The sequence below is a fragment of the Amphiura filiformis genome, chromosome 3 (assembly GCF_039555335.1).
Source record: "Amphiura filiformis chromosome 3, Afil_fr2py, whole genome shotgun sequence".
Lineage (NCBI taxonomy): Eukaryota > Metazoa > Echinodermata > Ophiuroidea > Amphilepidida > Amphiuridae > Amphiura > Amphiura filiformis.
Window position 1 is genome coordinate 48790399 of NC_092630.1, and position 20130 is coordinate 48810528.

General features: G+C 35.1%; 1 protein-coding gene across 1 annotated transcript in view; it reads left to right on the plus strand.

The window, feature by feature from the left end:
- Positions 1–20130, plus strand: part of LOC140148649 (calcium/calmodulin-dependent protein kinase type 1-like) — a 285030-nt gene that overhangs the window by 162490 nt on the left and 102410 nt on the right.

The window sequence follows — 20130 nt, forward strand, 5'->3', positions numbered from 1 at the left end:
TTAATATTTGTGTAGATAATATTAGACTACCTGGTAATATGTGTCTATCATGTGGGTGTTGAAGGATGACAGTGAAGTCGGTTATCAGTCCACCCACCTACCTTTATTAAGTGTGTTTTGCTTGATCGCTAATGACATACTCTGTGCAACAAACTTAGTGCTTCATTTCCTATACCATTTTTCACCATGGCGAAGCAGTGATGTCAGTGCACATTTCATTGGGCGCAGCTTCAAATCACAAGTCACAGGCGTACACACGAACACCCTGATGCCGCATAGATGCAAGCATGAAACAACTGCCTCAATGTGTTGACATCACTGCCTCGTCAAGACGAAAAATTGCATAGTATTTCAGAATGCAAGTCCTATTTCAAGAAAGGTACTTGCAAAAATTTAAAAAATGTAATTATACATAACTTACAAATTCATTGTCCGAATCAGATGAAATCTGGAAATGGATATCTCTTGAACCATACCCTAAAATAGAAGATGCTAAAATCATAAAATACACCATAAACTATTATGGAGTTTATAGGAATCAATGAATTTAAGTCAATTCAATATTGTTTTCAAAATTAAACATCGTATATGGAAGTATGATAATTGATAGCATGTTAAAGACGGATCAAGGTGATTGCTGGACACTACCGTATCATTTCAATCATAAGCTAATTGACCAAATGGCCATCAAAATTCTGAGAAAAATGCGTACGTACTGACCTGAAGTCTATCAGTCACGTCATCTTCAATAATAAGTCTTCATGGGATGTGCACGTAATAAGTTTAAGATGGATAGATGGTTTTATCAGGCCAGGTTGGATGATAACAACACACAAATTGCCTTCAGCTTGTTCAAGACACGTTCAATGGTGTCATTACACTGCAAGTTTTAATAGCCACTGGTGAGAAAGGGACACACATTATGATTAATTTAGACAAAATTACCCAGCTTTATGGTCAAGATGATAAGGATACTATTGAGGTATCTTGTCATGAATTGGACTATTCCAGTTGAAATTCATATGGAAGACATGATCTTAATCTCCCACACAGGGAGTGTAGATTTCAAATGGAGCCACCCATTCAGGTAACTCCATTTGAAATGCGTACTCCCTGTGTGATGGATTAAGCTTGATCTTCTATAAGGGGTGTGTGGACTTCAACTGAAATAGCCCAATGTTGTCAACATCTGTCTGAGCATATTTGAAGTCCAATATGCTTCAGATGAGTTAGATTGATTCTTGGTGTTTGCATTTTCACATGAGTTGATAGAGGGATACAATTTCAAGGAAATGATGCATGCCATATTGTGGTCAGTCTCAAGAATATAACTAGAGCATAGCACATTTGTCTGTAATTATGTGTAATAGGATAAGGCTAAAACAACTTCATGTTCGATGGCATCAAGTAAAATGAGTAGTCGGTCACATAAAATAAATTTTGAATTATGACCAAATGAAGATTTGTATTGTTTTCTGCTACATAAATTTAATCCTATTTCAGGAACAGCAAGTAAAATTGCAATGAAAATGTATGATGTATTGAAAAAAAGTTGTATGATACCTTTATACCGAACTTGTTTTTGCCTTGCTGTTTAATTACAATGGCTTCGTCAAGACGGTAACCAGTGGGCAATGCAGTGCAATGTGACAGATACACTGCCTTGTATATCGCACACAGAGGTTACTGTGTGGAGGAAGCCAAAAGGACTAGTCTGTTATACTTGCGCTTATATATTGAACAAAAATTCCATTGATATTGCTTATCAAATGATAAAATGGTAAAAAGAAATGAGCCACCACGGTTGCACCAGCCTCACATGATGGTTAGCAAATGAGGTTTGTCATTTATAGCTTTTCATGTGATTCAATCAACTAATCAGAATTCCACTTGTTTACATTGTATGCGTTAAAAAGTTAAACAAGTGATGTTCTCTGCTAGCAAGTGTATAGCTTTAAAACTCACAATACAAGCCATTACATGTTGGTTAGGAAAAATGATAACCATCATTCCATTGGGTGAAAGATGGAAGATGTCAACATCATAATGATGATTTGCAATGTAATTTTGATTAAGTGACATTGAACATAGACAAGCAATATATCCATAGAGACCACCAGAGAATGTTGTGTCAAATACAATAGCAAAAGCAATTTTGAAAATGTCAAATTATGTACTATTGACTGTGATGCTGTAGCTGTGATTGTTCTGTTGTATGCCAATGTATTACCTGATAAATAAGTGGTTCATATGCACTTTGATGCAATGAGTTTAGGGGATTACTTTTTATTTTGGCAATATCAGAGATTGTTATGGAAAATATTTGTTTTTCTTCAGTGTTTAAAAAATTGACAGTTTTATAATTCCAGTTTTGAATTAAAATTGTAGTTTCCATGTATCAAGGCAGGTTGGAGGGGAGCGTACTGTTTGCACTCAAATATTGAGATAAGTAAAGCTGACACACAAGAGGAATGGTTATGGCTCTATAAATGATATCCTAAGGCTGTTGTCATTTCTACCCCATGTGCATGATTTTTTTCAGGAGGGGAAAATGCTAAAACTTTTTTGATATATTATTGGCCTTAAGGTAGGAAACTCGGTTCCCACACGTCGGCAAGGAAAAAATTATAAAAAATATTCCGCCTCCTTGTGTACACCTCTTGATTTTTATGAGTAAACTACACACCCCAATGCTTGAAACCACAAAATATTTGAGTTGCTAATTTGCATTAATTAATGAATATCAATTAATTAGTTCAACCTTAATTTTACGACTAATAATTATTGCTAGCAAAAACTTGAACTCTGATTCCAACTTTTACTATCGGAAAAATTGTAAATAAATATTATCTAAAATCTCTCGCCAGCTTTTTCGCCTACATGTAAGTCCATTAATTACGTAATAGCATGTGTTTCTAGTCTGTGAAAATATTGATGTCGTTAAAAATTTATTTCTGCTTAAAGAAGCTGAAAAGTAACAAAAGCTGGCGAGAGAATTTAGGTAATCTTGTTGTGTTTAACTTTCAAATTAAAAAAAATGTCTACATTAAGTCAATTTTTGTGACAATAATTCTGAAAATCCCCTGTTTTAGGCATTTTTTACAGAAAACACTTTTGAGTGTGTAAGTGTCCAAATATTACGTAGCAGATGGCAAATTTCATTCATAAAGAAAGATCTATTTACAACAATCAATCTTTGCTACTTCAAAAGTCTCTGACCAAACACTAATACTTTCACTGGGTGGGAAAACACTATTCAGATAAATCCTTCAAAAGGTAAACAAAACTTTTTTCCACTAAACAGGGAGTCTTGTTGTCGTAATTTTGCTGGCTGCCGTGGTCTTTTTTGCTTGCTCACGAGGTGTGTTAACAGTGTTATCGCAATTGGAAAAAAAATTTTAGGCGATGCCCGGCGCTGCATGGGCTCCTTTGGTTGTAGTTTGTACAGTGTTTAATGGAACAGGTCCATGGCGAAATCATGAAATTTACCCGACACGTAAAACCCAATAATAATGGTTCAGTTTCAGAAACATGCATATCTACACTTTATTTATGACTTTGAGGTATTGGATATTTACCAAATTGACTGGTAAGTTAATTGTGCACGAAAACTAGTGAAAACCTAGGAGCCAAAATAGCTCCGTATAAGCGGTGTACGTGTGTGTATGAGTGTAGCGAATGCTCAGCAGCTGAATTCCCGGTTGCAAATTCAAGAGCCGGGAGCCGCTGTGCAGAAAGTGTGTTGAATTTTGTCGCTCGCTAAATGTTATAAAGCACTGAGAATTTCATATATTCTTACTGTACAACTCATAGCATTCTAAAATTTCCCAGAAAAATCAGACAAAAATGTTCAATGAAACAATGCTACGCAATGTTATTATTTTATTCATACATGCACGATACTATTGTGATTTGTGCAATATCAATGAGACGGCTAAGTTAGTGAAAATTGACATTTCGTTTTTTTTTTTTTTTTTACGATTTAAATGATGCCCCGATCTGTAATTTGGGGAAGATATTTATTACAGGATAGGGTACAATTAAGGAAATTTTGAGGGGATTCGGTGCATGACACGATAGCCGACGATCCGACCTTAACTCAAGAACTACAAGACCTATGGAAACATAAATACGATTATTGGCTTCCCAGACCCAATTAGTTCAATGTTTGAAGTAGGCTAGGCTGCAGTTTTTTAGTTTAGTTAAGTGGCTAAAACTGGAAGAACATGGCTCTGTCAAATCCCACTCACCTTAATTTGTGAATTTCAAAGAAGAAAATAATAAATAATTAAGTAGATTCATAAATAAATACAAAAAGTAATAACAAGTAAAATGAAATGACCATAACATATCTTCGCAAATTACTTCCATTTATGCTTCCAATTATCTTGGATTTATCGCAATGAAAGCTTGCATTGTAAGTGAAGCACTCAAGGCTCAATATGTTGGAGTGCTTTGGTCCTTGCATTTCAGGAATGCATTGAAGGGATTTTTATGCAATACAAATATGTAATTGTTGGGTAAATATTTAATGGCAGTTAGAAACTTGACCTTTTTGAAGATCAATTTTCACCATGTTTGATTTGAAAGAAAATAGCAAATGAGAGAAAAGCAAATGAAAGTAAAATGCCACAAGTGTGTTATGTGTGAACTTAGCTATGGATGACATTAAAGTAATCCATACCCCGTCCAACACAGCTATGAACACCATTTTGATGAAATCGATTTGGTAACATTATTTCTTGCAATGCATATGGAAACTATCAGAATTTTACATTGTGCAGATTAACTTGTAATAAAATGATATCTTCATGTATCTACATGTAACATGACCATGATCACTAATATATTATTTGGATACAACTATAGAAAGCATTATGTCGCTATGAATGAGATTGAAAAAAGCCTTGCAGTGATTTACTCATGTTGCTTATTATGTCTTTACAACAGAGATGTAGACATAAATGTCATTTGCATGGAGTTGCATTCCTCCACATACACAACAGTGTAGAATTCTCTCCCAAATCAGCCGACAAATCTTTACTCACGCATACAGGATATTTGTTGGCACACATTTGTCAGATTGCATTGAACATTGGTTACCTGAACACGCATGGACCACAATGGCCTCATCCCAATGGCATAGTTCAATAACCTCAATTACACAATCATAGTGCAAAATTTGATCTCAAGTTGCAGAGTATGAGTTTTTGTACCCAAATTTTATTAGGTCATTCAATGAATGTACAAATGTACTGGGATTAAAGAACTGTGCCCTGATAGATGAGCATGTTGTGGATCCTAGTGATAGAGAAATATCACAAGGAAACGTAGCATTAGATGTTATTGCACCTGTATGAGTTATAATATTGTAGAACAAGATGGCTGGCTCAATCTAGTTCAAGGTATTTATATTCACGATGTAATGCTTTCCTCTGAGACCTATTTACAATTTACATGCAGACTACATGATGACTTCCCTAGATACAATGCATTAAGATGGAGAGAATAGTCTTACCTGGTCAGATTGAACACTTAGATGTAACCAAAGGCTGCCTTGTGCCTTTTTATATTTTTATTGGCCAGGAAAAACCTCCTATATGTTTGTGGCCCCTGATAATGTTTAAAACAAAACTTCCAACCAGTTACATGGGAGGTTTTACTTTAAGCATGTTCAGGGGCCAATGACACAGGTTTTTCCTGCCCAACGACAATATTAAAACAATTGTTATCTTATATTATTATATGCCTTTGTCAATTACTAATTGGGGTAGGGCACAAAATAGGGCCAATGGAGTAATAAAAGCTTAAATTAAAAAAGAAAGATGTACAAAAACATAAAACTCTCTTGTAAATTTTGATATTGCTTAAAAAATATAACATAAGGCAGCACATAGCATGTAATAATTATGTGCCTGAGCTCTTCAAGTGGATACTTGCTTCATGTCATATATCACCCATAGGCTTCTGTGTCAGTGTCTCACCAAAGTGGTTCAATATGCCACTAATACTGAGTATAATGCCTGTTTAACATCTAGCCCAAACCATAATCTATGCCCAAACTGAGTTCAAAATGTTCATGCCGTCGTCAATACAAACCATATGATGTGAAGATGGAACCAATGACACTGAGAATAAGCCAACCCCTATACGGTTCTGCAGTTTTGGTTATTGAAACTTCTCCTTTGTTACAATTTAGTTATATGTGTGTATGTGTGGGGGTTGTGCATGGGGTGTGTGTTGTAGGTTATAATTATGTACATGATGGAGTATTCCACATCATCATGATCAGAAACAGGGGATATATTATCATAAGACTTTTGAAAATCAAACATTTATCTTCAAGATCATTTAGCTATTTCAGTCATAGGTAAATATATCAGGCCAAAGAAAAAAGGCTTGTTTTTGGTCAGCTACTCGTGTTCATAGAGTTGTACAGTTAGAACATTAGTACAGTATAAAGTGTGTTCTTGATATATACTGAATATGATTTCCGATAAATGAAATTGTATATCAAAAGCATATACAATATAATTATTATACATGCATAATGAAGGTCTTCTTCCCAGATAGTATTTCATGTCTTGGAGCATACTAGAACTTCATTTATGGTTGAAATATACCCAAAAGAACTATTTAGGGGAAAAATCTGCATACATGTACCGCATGGCATTTTCAACGTCCAGAAACAACCCCTTTTTCTTTGGCTTCCAAGTTGTTTTTAAAAACAAGCATGTTTTAAAATTTGTTTTGACAAGCTACATCGAGTCTATTTTTATATATAGAAACCAAAAGTAAGGCAAATAAGTAACACTGATATTATTTTAGTTACCTGAGCTGAGGAGGTGAGCATTATACGGCATATATAATGGCATCAAGCAGAATGAGTTGAGTGTCGGCCATATTCCATCTGTGGATTTTTTCCTTATTAATTCATATATTCCTAACACTCCACTTTGCTTGAAACTGCATCAAAATGAATCAACAGTTAATGGGATGTTACCAGGTTTAGTGTCCTGTAAACCATTGAAAAACAAAAGAACCTGCATGCTTCGTTTGGCCGTATCTTAAAATTGATATCATTACATCAAAACTCATTTTACTTAATGGCAATGCATATTGTGAACAATGTGCTTTTTAATCAGACAGCCCACTCAGTAGGCTATAAACCAATATAGCAATCACCTGCAGCGACTCTGAGATAAATTACATACTTAAAGGGTAGGGATCACCTCAAGTTAGAAGCACTTTAATGACAAGATTGCAGACTGCTAACACTATGTAAATGTAAGGTTATACACATCCTACTGAATAGTCATAAAATAAATAAATGAATTATAGAGTGCTTTACATTTTTTATCAAATCAAATCAAATCAAATCAAATCAAAGGTTTACCAAGATCCTGTGTAAAAAAGTTTATTCTGTCGGTCCGTGTCACGTCACTTCCGGTTGATGATGTTCGAGTGAAAACAAGTCCCTGATTCGATTTTTGTTGATGATTTCTGTCATTGGTGTTATGTAAATTTCGATCGCAAATAGTCAGTGGAATCAAACAACCGTTTCTAAGTCTTCAGAGTGGAAGAAACTTACTTGATTTACCGTTTATATGTACTGACAAACTTAAAATTAAATTCCATGGTCGAAAGTGTCGTTTTTTCCGAAATTGAAGGTCACTCCAACAACATCGCTATGTAGCCTCCTTCACAGCCGGTTTCTGTTGTTCATAACAAACCGTGAGCCACATGCAGTTTGGGCCCGAGACTAGAGATAGCCCGGATGTCCGACCGACAGAATACTTATATATTCATAGTATTTTTAATCAATTTTCATTATTATCACATAGCTTTTGTTGTTTTTGGTTTCAAGTTGCTCAAGTTGGTCTAATTTTGTTTTTTGATTTGTGTAAATTTGAAATATTTATGATGTTTGTATAGGAATGCTTGGAAAAGAGTGCTTGTCACTAAAGCTGTTTTTATCCTCAATAACGAAAAATCACTATCTATTCCGCTACCATTAGGATGTATCACACCATTTGGCAGCCAATTGTTAGCAGCCCTGGGATGACTATTCCTCAACAGTTCCCCATTTTACTCCTGGATAGAGTGGGCCAAGCAAGATAAAGTGTCTTGCCAAAAGTGACAGGGTTCAAACCCACAACCTCACTGGCATGAGTTGAACACCCTTAACTGTTAGTCCACCATGCTACGGTAACACAATTGCTCTTCAATATCAAAGAATCAACATCTGTATATAGCCTAATTTAAAATGTTGCAAGCTGGATCAGATTCAAGCTGGTATAATTATTGTGTAATAGAAAATATTGCTTATGCCAAACAAAAGGTTCATCTCTGAAGAAAATGAGGAAACCCTAAGTGGTATACAATTGTTTAGTGGAAAAATAGGCAATGCAAAATGAGCAATATCTATTTTTATTTCTTTTGTAGGCTTGTTTTGAAAAAAAATCACACAATCTTCTGCGATAAACTTTATATTTTTTGCTTTACTTGGAGGTGTCGTAGACAGATAAAGCAATATTGCAGCGCAATTATGTTAACAAATCTTGCTCATGAATTATGTGTGTTGTATACCAGGGTGGTTGACTCCAGAGATATCCTGACACCAGATGGCAAATTGATATAAGCATTTGATGTTTTACTCGGGAGCCTACATCTTAAGAATTGTGGGATGATGCTTAGTTCAGATGTATATAGGTGATGATGGGTGCGAAATGCTTCAGCTAAAATGGACAAAGGAAAAGTTATTTGTCTTTTGGTGCCCATATTGATTGGCTGATTGTATGAAAGATCATGCCTGTGTCATTCCCTGGACCTATCTGCCCACCCTAAACACAGAAAGCTTGGCCGACCCTGTGGCAAGGTAGGCCTGTGCATGGGCATGGCACCTGAGGGGTCGGGAGTTCAAAACCTCACTCTCTTCTTCTTTCTTTCTTCTTTCATTCTTTCCTTCCGCTCACCAAAAAGCAACTGGGGCAATAGGGCTAATAAGACAGGTGTTATCTGGGTCAAGACATAAGTAGTGAAGCCTGTGAAAATACAGGAGAGCATGTTGCTGCAACCTCAGATGATACAACCATTCTGAATGGTGTCACACATTCAAATTGCCATAAGGCAACAAAGTTTAACTCCTTTGGTTAATAGCCCAGAATAGATGACAGAACAAGAAATATGTTGATAAATGTAACAATTGAAAAGTTGTTAAAATCATAATGTGATAAGGCCACCTTAATTAAATGTATCAGTATATCATATGTACAAGCATTGGGACAAGCATTTTGTGCAGAAAGTATCCAATGTCTGTTGCAAATGTTGGAGCAGCAGACAAATAAAGTCATTGTCACAAAATAACTCTTCTCTGTGTTGAAAACTTCAAAACTTGAAATCAAATAGGAATTTTGAGTTTTATTTTCACCTTTTTGTAAAAAAAAATATATAAAGGAAATAATTTCTTGATTTTCAAAGAGGGCTACACGTGCAATTTAAGTAACATGCACGGCAGCTTTGAGACTCTGAATTTAATTAAGATGGCCTAATTATTCCAATTTAGCCAGTATTAACAACAATTGCTTTATAAATCCTTCATGCTATCGGCAGGTGAACTGATCAGCAAAGCATATGGTTCACTTCTCAATGCATATTCAAAGTCACTTCACACCTAGCAATGACATGCCAGATCGAAAGAATTTTTTCTGGAATGATTAATGAAATGGGTGAAGTATCTCTTTATGATACCAGGGTGGTACTTGCTCATCATAGCAGTGTGATAATTAATAGCGTATGGTATACACAACACCTGTCCAATGCCCGCTATGACTGTTATTTGAAACGCTAGATATATTTATTTGTATTTGTTATCATCACTTGATCATTTCATTCTGTGACCTTTTTACCTAAATCAAGGCAATTGACCTTCCTTGTGTACTTTTGAAATTCATCAGTTAAAGGTGCAACTCTCAAATCAGAAATATTCTCATAACTTATTTGTCTCATTTGTTCTTATCCAAAGATTGGTGAATACATAAGTTTAATAAATGCATGTTTGAACCATATTTTGTACTTGTTCTCTAAATTACAAAAAATGACTTGGGGAATTACGTTAGCAGGCTGATGATATGTAATAGATAGTTTTCTGTCACTATGTACAGACAATTTTTGGTAACATTTCAGCATCCATCCCCAATTTACCTGAATCTTCATATCCATTTCTTTGTGATGAACCTGACGAATTGACAGTGCCAGTTTTTTTTAGTATCTGGTAGGTGATGTCCATTTTAGAAAGAATAAAGTGAAGTTTGGTTTGCACTCTAAAAACTTTGTCATCAAAGCTTGTCAAATCCATTTGTTTTCGCTCAAAGAAATATCTTTTTAGAATTACATTCAGGTCTCTGATAGTCTAACCATAGGCCTTCAAAAACACCATCAGTGAAGTTGATAAGAGAAACATAATGAAAATCTGACATTTTTTTGTACGGCTAATTAACTTAATAACAATATTTTCACGTACATGTAGTAATATCGATGACAAGACCAGCTGTAAATTTTGTAAACACCTAGGAATTGCTAAGCGCTAAATCGCTGCTGTTTAGCCATTTTAGGCACAGCAGGACTAGGCGTATTAAATTAACACAGCAATGAGGTGGTGTTCATGTATATAGTGTATGAGTCTAGGCATGACATCATACATAGATTTACATGGTGCTGTTGGTAACAGCATGACGAGGCCATGTCACACTGTGATTTACCTTTTAAACAATGTCATCTGGGTCTTGCGCAAGACGTTTAAATGCCTCTATACTGTACCTATAGTACAGGATTGTGAAAATAATAAAAGTAATAAAAAAGTGCATTCATTCTATCTTACGATGACAATTTCAATTATTTAGCAAATATAAGATTGAATCTGATTGCAAGTCAGTAAGTGCTTCCCAAAGTGTTTGTGCTATGCATGCAAAAGCAGAAAATAAAAGTAATTGATGTTATAGCATAAAAATGTTGCAATGAAATAAACCAGTCATGCAGATTTTTCTTTTGATGAACATGCATTAGCAAACAAAGAGATATTTCACATTGTCAATGTAAAATGCAATTACAACGGAAGCCCAACCCAAGAACGTGATCAAAAAAATTAATGTACTTGCTAAAATTATTGTGAACATATAAGTGCAATGCGTGCATCAGACGTCATTTACTATTGTTTAAATGTAGTGTGTATTTATAAATATAGAAATCACAGAGAACAGATGTGATCTCGACAAAGCATGTGCATACAATTTTGGATGTAATCATGGTAAATGAATCTTTGTTGGAAACTTTGGTAATATATCTATAGAAAACCAGACACTTAGGTCCATATGCACAAAAGAGTTAAACCGGGTCTAAAGTTAGACCTGGTCTAACTTGAATTCAATACCAGGAGAAAGGACATTTTCCTTTACATTTTCTTAAGTTATTTTGTATTATTTTTGAGCTTTGCATTTTTTTTTATATCTTTAGAATTTGCTAGCTACTCTATGTATGTTTCAGAAACTTACATTTGATGTTTTGATATCAAATTAGTATCATATTGAATGTAGGGGCGAGATGATTATCATGGATATCGCAAAAATGACTGATACAAATATGCAAATGTAATATCGATGCAATGTCACTGACTTTGAAGATTCATTTCAATTTAATAAATACCTAATAGGCATATTTCTATTCATTGGATAAAAAATGAATGTCACTGAGCAGGAAAAACCTCATGTAATTTGACCTCTGAAATGCAAAAACATGCTATGTGCATATTTGGTAACAGGGATAAAGCTGTCAAAATGTGTGGTCAAATTAAGTTGGCAGAAATGATGAGGAGGATGTATAAAGAAGTATAAAGAAGATGTATGCAAGTCTTTTGAGGTACCTTGCAAAATGACGTAATCACTGCACAGTTTATCTGGTCACTGTTACAGAAAATGAACAGCAGGTTTTTGCATTTCAAGGTCAAATTACATAGGAGGTTTTTTTCCTTCCAAGCTATTAATTTTAAATGTGGCTGCCGACTACTATGTTTAATTAATGGGTCTTTGCATGAGGAAACAATCCAGTTTGCTCCCCATATGCCACTTGCAAAGACTTGCATTCAAAGATGGGGGACTTCCTTTGTTACTTGTGGGCACTTTTCCCACTAGACTTCAATATTGTTCTCACTCCCATGTTGGATGATACCAGTAGTGTATCATTTTGAGGAGCATACAGTCATAGACTTGTCTCAGACATTTTTTAAAATTGGTATTCATGAGCCACAGTCTTATTGCCAATATTCTATCATTGCCATTCTCCATTGTAATGAAGTTCAGTGACTTCCAATGTAAGATCTTTGCTATCATACACTACATTTGACCTTTCACACATGATATGATGGTTTCGTGTACCAGTTGACTCATAGCATACAAGAGGCCAATCTGGGAACTACCTACATCTGTAGCTATCATCAATGCATCTCATCATAGAGGTGTTCTGGGGTTATAACCTTTGACTCTATATCATTCAGATAGAAATATTGTAGTATCAAATTGTTAAATACAGATCAATGCAGGATAAATATGAGACTTTTTTTTTCCTTGCTAAGGAGGCATAAATTGTGCACCACTATCATAATGTGGACCTGGTATCGTAATTAACCTACAGATTTCACTATTGTAAGATTTTATATGCGTTGACAGACTGCTGCTGTAAAGTTAGATGTTTGGCATTGGATATTATTTCAGATAAACATATATGGACCTGTAGCTATATATGCCAATCCACAAAGGCTTCAGCAGACATACTCAACAGAAAGTATTATGAAAGTTATCCCTTTGGCGTAACATATATTAATTAAGCTTTCATTTGAAACTCAGAAATGTAATAGCTGTTACACTGTATTGTGTGAATACCTACCATAGTTTTAATAACTGGAGACAGCTCTCTTTCTCCTCTCTCTATCTCTCCATACACTCTTCTTCTTTCTCTATGATTTGATGCACTAAGATTTAGAAAAGACAGCCAATACATTTACATTGATATTGTTAGGTTTTAAATGGATGAATAAGATATAAAAAAGAAATGTGGAATGACTAGTTACAACATGTCTCTGATGCTGCTCTGAGCATACATGTGAACTTGTACCGGCAAGTGATTATGATGCGGCTACTCGGATTGGCAGGTCCAGATCAGGTTACAGACAAACGCATTATGCAATTGCTTTAATCTTTAAGAGTTCTTTATGATCTAGGCTACAATGGTTGGGCTGGAAGTGTCATCAATTTACAATGGTGTTACTCATTTTATACTTACAAGCTAATAATTGAAAACTGCTGATGTCGGGAAAAATCTAAGCTGATAAAAAGGTGTAAAAAGTTATGAAAATACTATATTTTATCCTTTAGTTGTCATGAATTCTGTAATCTCATTGATCAAACACCACTTGGGTAAAAGCTGTAGTATAATCTTCTGCAAGGTCCTTTCAAGTGCTAACCCTCACAACGTCAAGCATGTGCATATGACCTTTAGCAAAATAATATGTGCTGGACGGTTAGCAGTAGGCCTATATTTAATATGTAAAAGGAAATCTGCAAACATTATACCTGCATATTCCTAATTAATATTTATAACATTAAGTCTTTCCTTATTACCTGTGTAATCCTAACAGATGTGCGTATGCTTTACATAATGCACACGGTATCCTAAGCTGCGGGAAAACTTCACGCCCCGCTTCATGCTTGGCATGGCTACACTGTGTGCTGCAGTTATAAAAAATCCAAGGAAGAAGTAGGCTTACTTTTCAGTAAGATTATCAAACTAAATTCCTAATACGAACAATTTGGAAGGTAATAGAATCGAATGGAATTCATGTTCATTAAATGATAAAATTGTTACCCCTTTGTTTGTTCACGAAATACAGGAAATTATCTACGTTCTCTGGTGCAGTATTCCATTCAGCCTTCGGCTACACAGAATACGGCACAAGACCATACCATAGATATTTTCCCGTATTTCATGAACAAAAAAAGGGGTAACTAATAGCATTTAGTCAAGGTATGGGCACAAACACTGATCAGTACTATGAGATGTTGATGGTTCTATTCCTGGTTATCATCATGTGTGGTAGATAACAAGCATAGTTTCAATGCTGACTGCATTGGCCAGTAATGTAACCTTTATCTACATGTCCAGATGCTTATTTGTCATTATCTTGTGAAGCATTCTTGATGGGAGCCAGACTATAATGCATTTGATATTCATGTATCTATCATTATGTTATCTACCCATGTGAATTTACAGAACACATTTATGTTAGAATCAGTGGAAGCCTAGTACACAACTGAGCTGCATTACCGGCTAAATTTTAATCATGATATTTATTGTTTGAGTAAACCTTTTAGGCTCTTATGCATAGTGAAACGTGCACTCAATGTCTGCTAAAATCTCTGCTCACCATCGATCTTTAACCTGCGTTGCACCAATCTTTCATAAACGTGCAGGGGGGTTTTAATTGCTGTATCCTCTGCAATAAGTGTTTATGAAAGGTTGTTTGAGCGTTGAAGTTCAACCAAAGGTGCAACAACCCTGTCGTTATTTTTCAAATGCTTCAAACAATTGTTAGCTTTCTGAAACTTAAGCATGCAATTTTCTATACCATTACGTTATTACCATATATAAAAGCAACCAAAAGGATATTAGTCGCTTTTAGCTGAAGTTGTGGAAAGGCTATAAATAATATGAGTGAAAAATCTTTATGAAAGTGTAGCACTTCAAATGTGAGTATGGTAAAAAGCCGGCTGGCATTACATCAATTTCCTAACGGTGAGTCTTGATTGACTAATAAATCATTTATCATTGCCTTTTGTTTGGACAGGAAATACTCTTAAGGTTGGTAATACTCCACTGGAATATGCTAATAGTCAAGGACACAGTTCAATAACCTGTGTGCATGGGATTGGACATTGCTTGTTTTGGGTATTATAAAGAGTTTGCCTAGTGCCTACCAAGCAGGTGCCTCAGTTATATAAATATTTTTAAATTTTGGCGAACATGTTGACTTGGGCATGAGCAATTGAGCATAAAGATGTAAAAATCAAGTATAGATTGTGAAAAAGGGTTTGTGTTGTTATTAATTAAAGTATTTTAAAGCTCAGATAGTTTCTTAGCTGTTTTTGTGCTTTCATCAGTAGATAGCAGTACATGAGTTACATATATCTGGTATAATCTTCAAGTTTTATATCAGATTACAGTGTAGAATTTCTCTGTTACTTTCATTAGCTAGCAGATGCAGGTGTAACATAGATAGATAGAAATTATTAAGGTTTATGCTATCTTCCATAGATAACAATTATTAAGGTTTATGCTAGATGTCCCCGCTAGATGTGTAAATGGAAGCGTTCACTCAAACAGGAGGAATTACTGTACAGGTAGACTTATTGAAAATTAGGCCTACCATTTTGTGTCCTTTCTTTTCGTTTTCTCCTCCCATACCCTTACGATTTATGTGTTTGTAGGCCTAATCCTGTTATCCCATTATCCCGTATCACCATAACCCTGTGCGAAAGTTGGCTATGCGCACGCCGCACCCGTGCGTGCAAGTCAAGCGTGCGTGCAAGTACGCCGACGCGCTATATGCTAGACACGTGGACGCGTTGGTTGGCATTGGCCGTAAGCAAACTACCGCTATAAATTTGCCCGAAAAATCACTTTTTTACTTATTTTGAGGCCAATACTTGACCGTTTTCAACCAAATAAACTTTAAACACATTGTCGTATATTCCTCGATTTCCCTTGTGAATTTGGCGACATTTGTATCGAAAATGACGGAGCTGGTTCGTTGACATACACACCCACAGACACACAACATTCCCCTATTTATAGTAAGATGCTGTCTTCAGTAGATAGCAATTAATAAGGTTTATGCTATGTTCAGTAGGTAGCAATTAATCATCTTCAGTAGATAACAATTATTAAGGGTTATGCTATCTTCAGCAGATAGAAATTATTAAGGGTTATGCTATCTTCAGTAGATAGCAATTGGTAAATGCTATGCTTTCTTTAATATATAGTAATTATTAAGGTGTGTGCTATCTTCAGTAGATAGCAATTATTAAGGTTTATGCTATCTTCAGTAGATAGCAATTATTAAGGTTTATGCTATCTTCAGTAGATAGCAATTAAGGTTTATGCTGTCTTCAGTAGATAGCAATTAATAAGGTTTATGCTATGTTCAGTAGGTAGCAATTAATCAGCTTCAGTAGATAACAATTATTAAGGGTTATGCTATCTTCAGCAGATAGAAATTATTAAGGGTTATGCTATCTTCAGTAGATAGCAATTGGTAAATGCTATGCTTTCTTTAGTATATGGCAATTATTAAGGTGTGTGCTATCTTCAGTAGATAGCAATTATTGAGGTTTATGCTATCTTCAGTAGATAGCAATTATTAAGGTTTATGCTATCTTCAGTAGATAGCAATTAAGGTTTATGCTGTCTTCAGTAGATAGCAATTAATAAGGTTTATGCTATGTTCAGTAGGTAGCAATTAATCATCTTCAGTAGATAACAATTATTAAGGGTTATGCTATCTTCAGCAGATAGAAATTATTAAGGGTTATGCTATCTTCAGTAGATAGCAATTGGTAAATGCTATGCTTTCTTTAGTATATAGCAATTATTAAGGTGTGTGCTATCTTCAGTAGATAGCAATTATTAAGGTTTATGCTATCTTCAGTAGATAGCAATTATTAAGGTTTATGCTATCTTCAGTAGATAGTTATTATTAAGGTTTATGCTATCTTCAGTAGATAGCAATTAATAAGGTTTATGCTATCTTCAGTTGATAGCAGTTATTAAGGTTTGTGCTATCTTCAGTAGATAGCAATTAATAAGGTTTATGCTAACTTCAGTAGATAGCAAATAATAATCTTTAGTAGCTACATCAAACATTTGTCAAACATATGATATAATTGCACTGTACATCAGGAAGTCATAAGCACAAGATTTACAAATCATTAGGAAAAACTCCATCTTAAAGGTTGGCAGAATTATGTGCTTGATCACATCTAAAACTTCTCACCTTTGGATTAAAAATTGAACTTCAGAAAGAAAAGAAATGCTAAGTCCTCAACAAATGCAATAAGAAACTTGTGTGCAAGTATTGATTGGCACACATTCAGAATAGGAGCAAATTTAGACTTGAAAATTCCATCATTTGAGACTTCAAAATATCTTACATTATTGTATGTATTTTTTTAAAATGATTCACTCAGTTTTGAATCAAGTATTACACCTTTCAGGATTACCATATGAACTACACTGAACTATGTTTATCTTGAAAGTTCCCTTTTCCCACTGTATTATTTCAATGTCTATTCCTCCTTTGCTGTTTGGTTTATGCCTGGTAGCTATAGATTAGTTAGTGCCAGTAGACAGCAGACTATGTGATGTCAGGTGCCCAATTTGAATTGCAAATCACTAGTCATTCATGGTTTATTGCACTCCAAATGCTGACCCTTAGGCTACAATTGTCTCAAGTATATGTGCTGTACACTAAAGTCTTCAAGAAATGTTTGAAGACATTGGGCAGAATCAAGTTTCAAAAATTCCTTAATCCTGCAATTGGAGTTTCTATATGATAATTTTGATGATTGAAGTTACATCCGTTTTATTTGTAACTTAGGTTTTAAATTCTTGGAATGTAAATGTACATTGTAATCAGAATTTTCAAAGAAAGATGTTGTGGAATTGACTAAGGTAGTATTGTACCCTGTGGATGTAAACAGTATTTCCATATTGGTGTTACATACCAGTGTATGGAAACCTATCCAATCATTCATTATGTGCTGGGAGTCATTGGTCTCTGCCAGAGAAGCCATTATTTAATTACTTCCTGTAAATAATCACTTGCTTTGTCATTTTATTCTAATAATATGAAATTTTGTGCAATTTACAGAACCCACAAAGTAATTAAGGGCTGCTTTTTAAAGTTAGAATAATGTACAACATTTTCATTTATTTTTAATGAATAATACCAAGGATATAGCAACCATCAAGTATATCATAAATATAAGAGAAGAAATAAGTTGTCATTTGATGCATTCGGTAAAGCTTTCTGTCTCTTGTCAGCTAAATTTGAATAACAAATCCTAGTCTGGAACCCAATACGAGTATCCAAGTATACTTAATTACCAAACACTGATGGTATTATACTTGATAAATAGTCTTTAACATATATTGAAGTCATCAAGTGGGTAATATTATGAGTTTCAACCCATAGTTGTATATCTTCATTTGCATTTCTCTTTATTTGGACCCTACTTAAGAGTGACAGGATGTAATGCTTTTTGGTCTTCTTCAAACAAAAACTTGATGCATGTATCTATATTTATGTGTCTTATGAATTAGTAAGTAAAGTAAGTATTATTTTACAAGCTTTACAAGAGAATTATGTAGATTCATGCCTGATATGGCATTGATGATATTGCATTGTAGTCTTTGGAGAAAAAGTACAAGCTCTTGTACTTTTGATGATGATGTCAACTGGTCAAAAATCAGTTCTTAATTTTCATTGCCATGCAGTATCATGCGCAAGGGGGGGGGGGATTGACACAGATCCTCACTTTAGTCAGTCGGGAGAATTGAACTCATCTGGGGAAATAGCTGGAACTGCACCTAATCTCAGGAAACTGGTAGAGGGTGGCTGCAATAGCAGCAATACGGTTGGAAGTAGCTAATAATGAAAAAATTACCCCACTGTTTTAGATTCCTGATCACCCTAGTGAAAAAGAATTGGGGTTAACAATTAACAAATTCAGTCTAGCCTGATTACGGTGGGTGAAGCGAGCCACAAATTTTGGAACAGTGGAGAGAATTGTGACCCGTGACCACCCACTTTTGAAAATCCACCCATACCGCTACTATTCACACCACTGTTGCAATATGTAAACTCTTTCAGAAAATTCTATTATTAGAATGCAGGAGTACTTACTGGAAGAAAACCCTGCAAGGAGGGTTATGGATTGGCAACCATGCTCAATTATGGCATTACTTGGAATTGAATCCAGGCTATAGGGGTTGATACTCAGCCGAGTGTATTGCCCACCTCCCAATTGTTCTGTATAAGATTTGATTGGAAAGACTTTCACCTGTAGGTATATACCTATATACCTATCAGTGGAAGGCTTATGAAAAATAAATCATGCAAAAACAGGCTCAAACCTATAACTTCTGTAAAGGATCATTTTATCTTGTACATGGGCACAAAGTCTTTTAAAAACATTTGAAAACTTATTTAGTGAATAATAGTACTGAAGAGCAGGACTTTTAAATTTTGTTGTCTCGGTTTTCTGCTCGGTGACCTACTTTATCCGTCTTCATGGCCTGTGTTGGTCTGGTGGGTGGGCGTGGGGTGTTCCCCCCATTAATAATATTAAAAGCCCTGGATTCTTACATTTGGATTGGGTAGCTTGGGTAGCTGAGATTCCGAAAATATATCTAAAAATATACCAAATTGTACAAACAGAGACCAAAATATTCTTAGCTAATTATGTTCAAAATTATGGCAACTGTGTCTAATTATGGTAAATTTTCATAAATTTTGCTTAAAGGACAATGATGAATCTGCACCTTTTCCAGCTTTTTGGAGAAAAATGACATAAATCCATCTCTTAAACCAGATTTCTGATAATTGCGACCTAAAGTTATACCAAAAAAAAGCATGAAAATGCACCCAAAATATGCAGCACATCCCCTTACCCACATTTCCACTGCGAATGCGGGTGCGAATGCCCTGGATATAAGCCCCATTGTAAAATACGAGACTAGTCTCCCAGGCTGATAAAATGATCTGCTTGTACATGTATATATTGATCATATTTGCTTTGATATTTGATAGAATTATTGATGGGCTAGGCTGCGACTCTGATTTCCCACTTGCCCGACTCATGTCGGAGACATGCTCTGATCTCTTAATACAAAATGTGAAACTTTATTCTGAAATCAAGAGTTCATAACATGGGTGTTTTTGAGCTGCATGTATGGTGTGTCATGGGAAGAGAGTACCAGGTTTTAAGCTTGTGTTCTGTCTGGTATGCTATATCTGATAGCTCT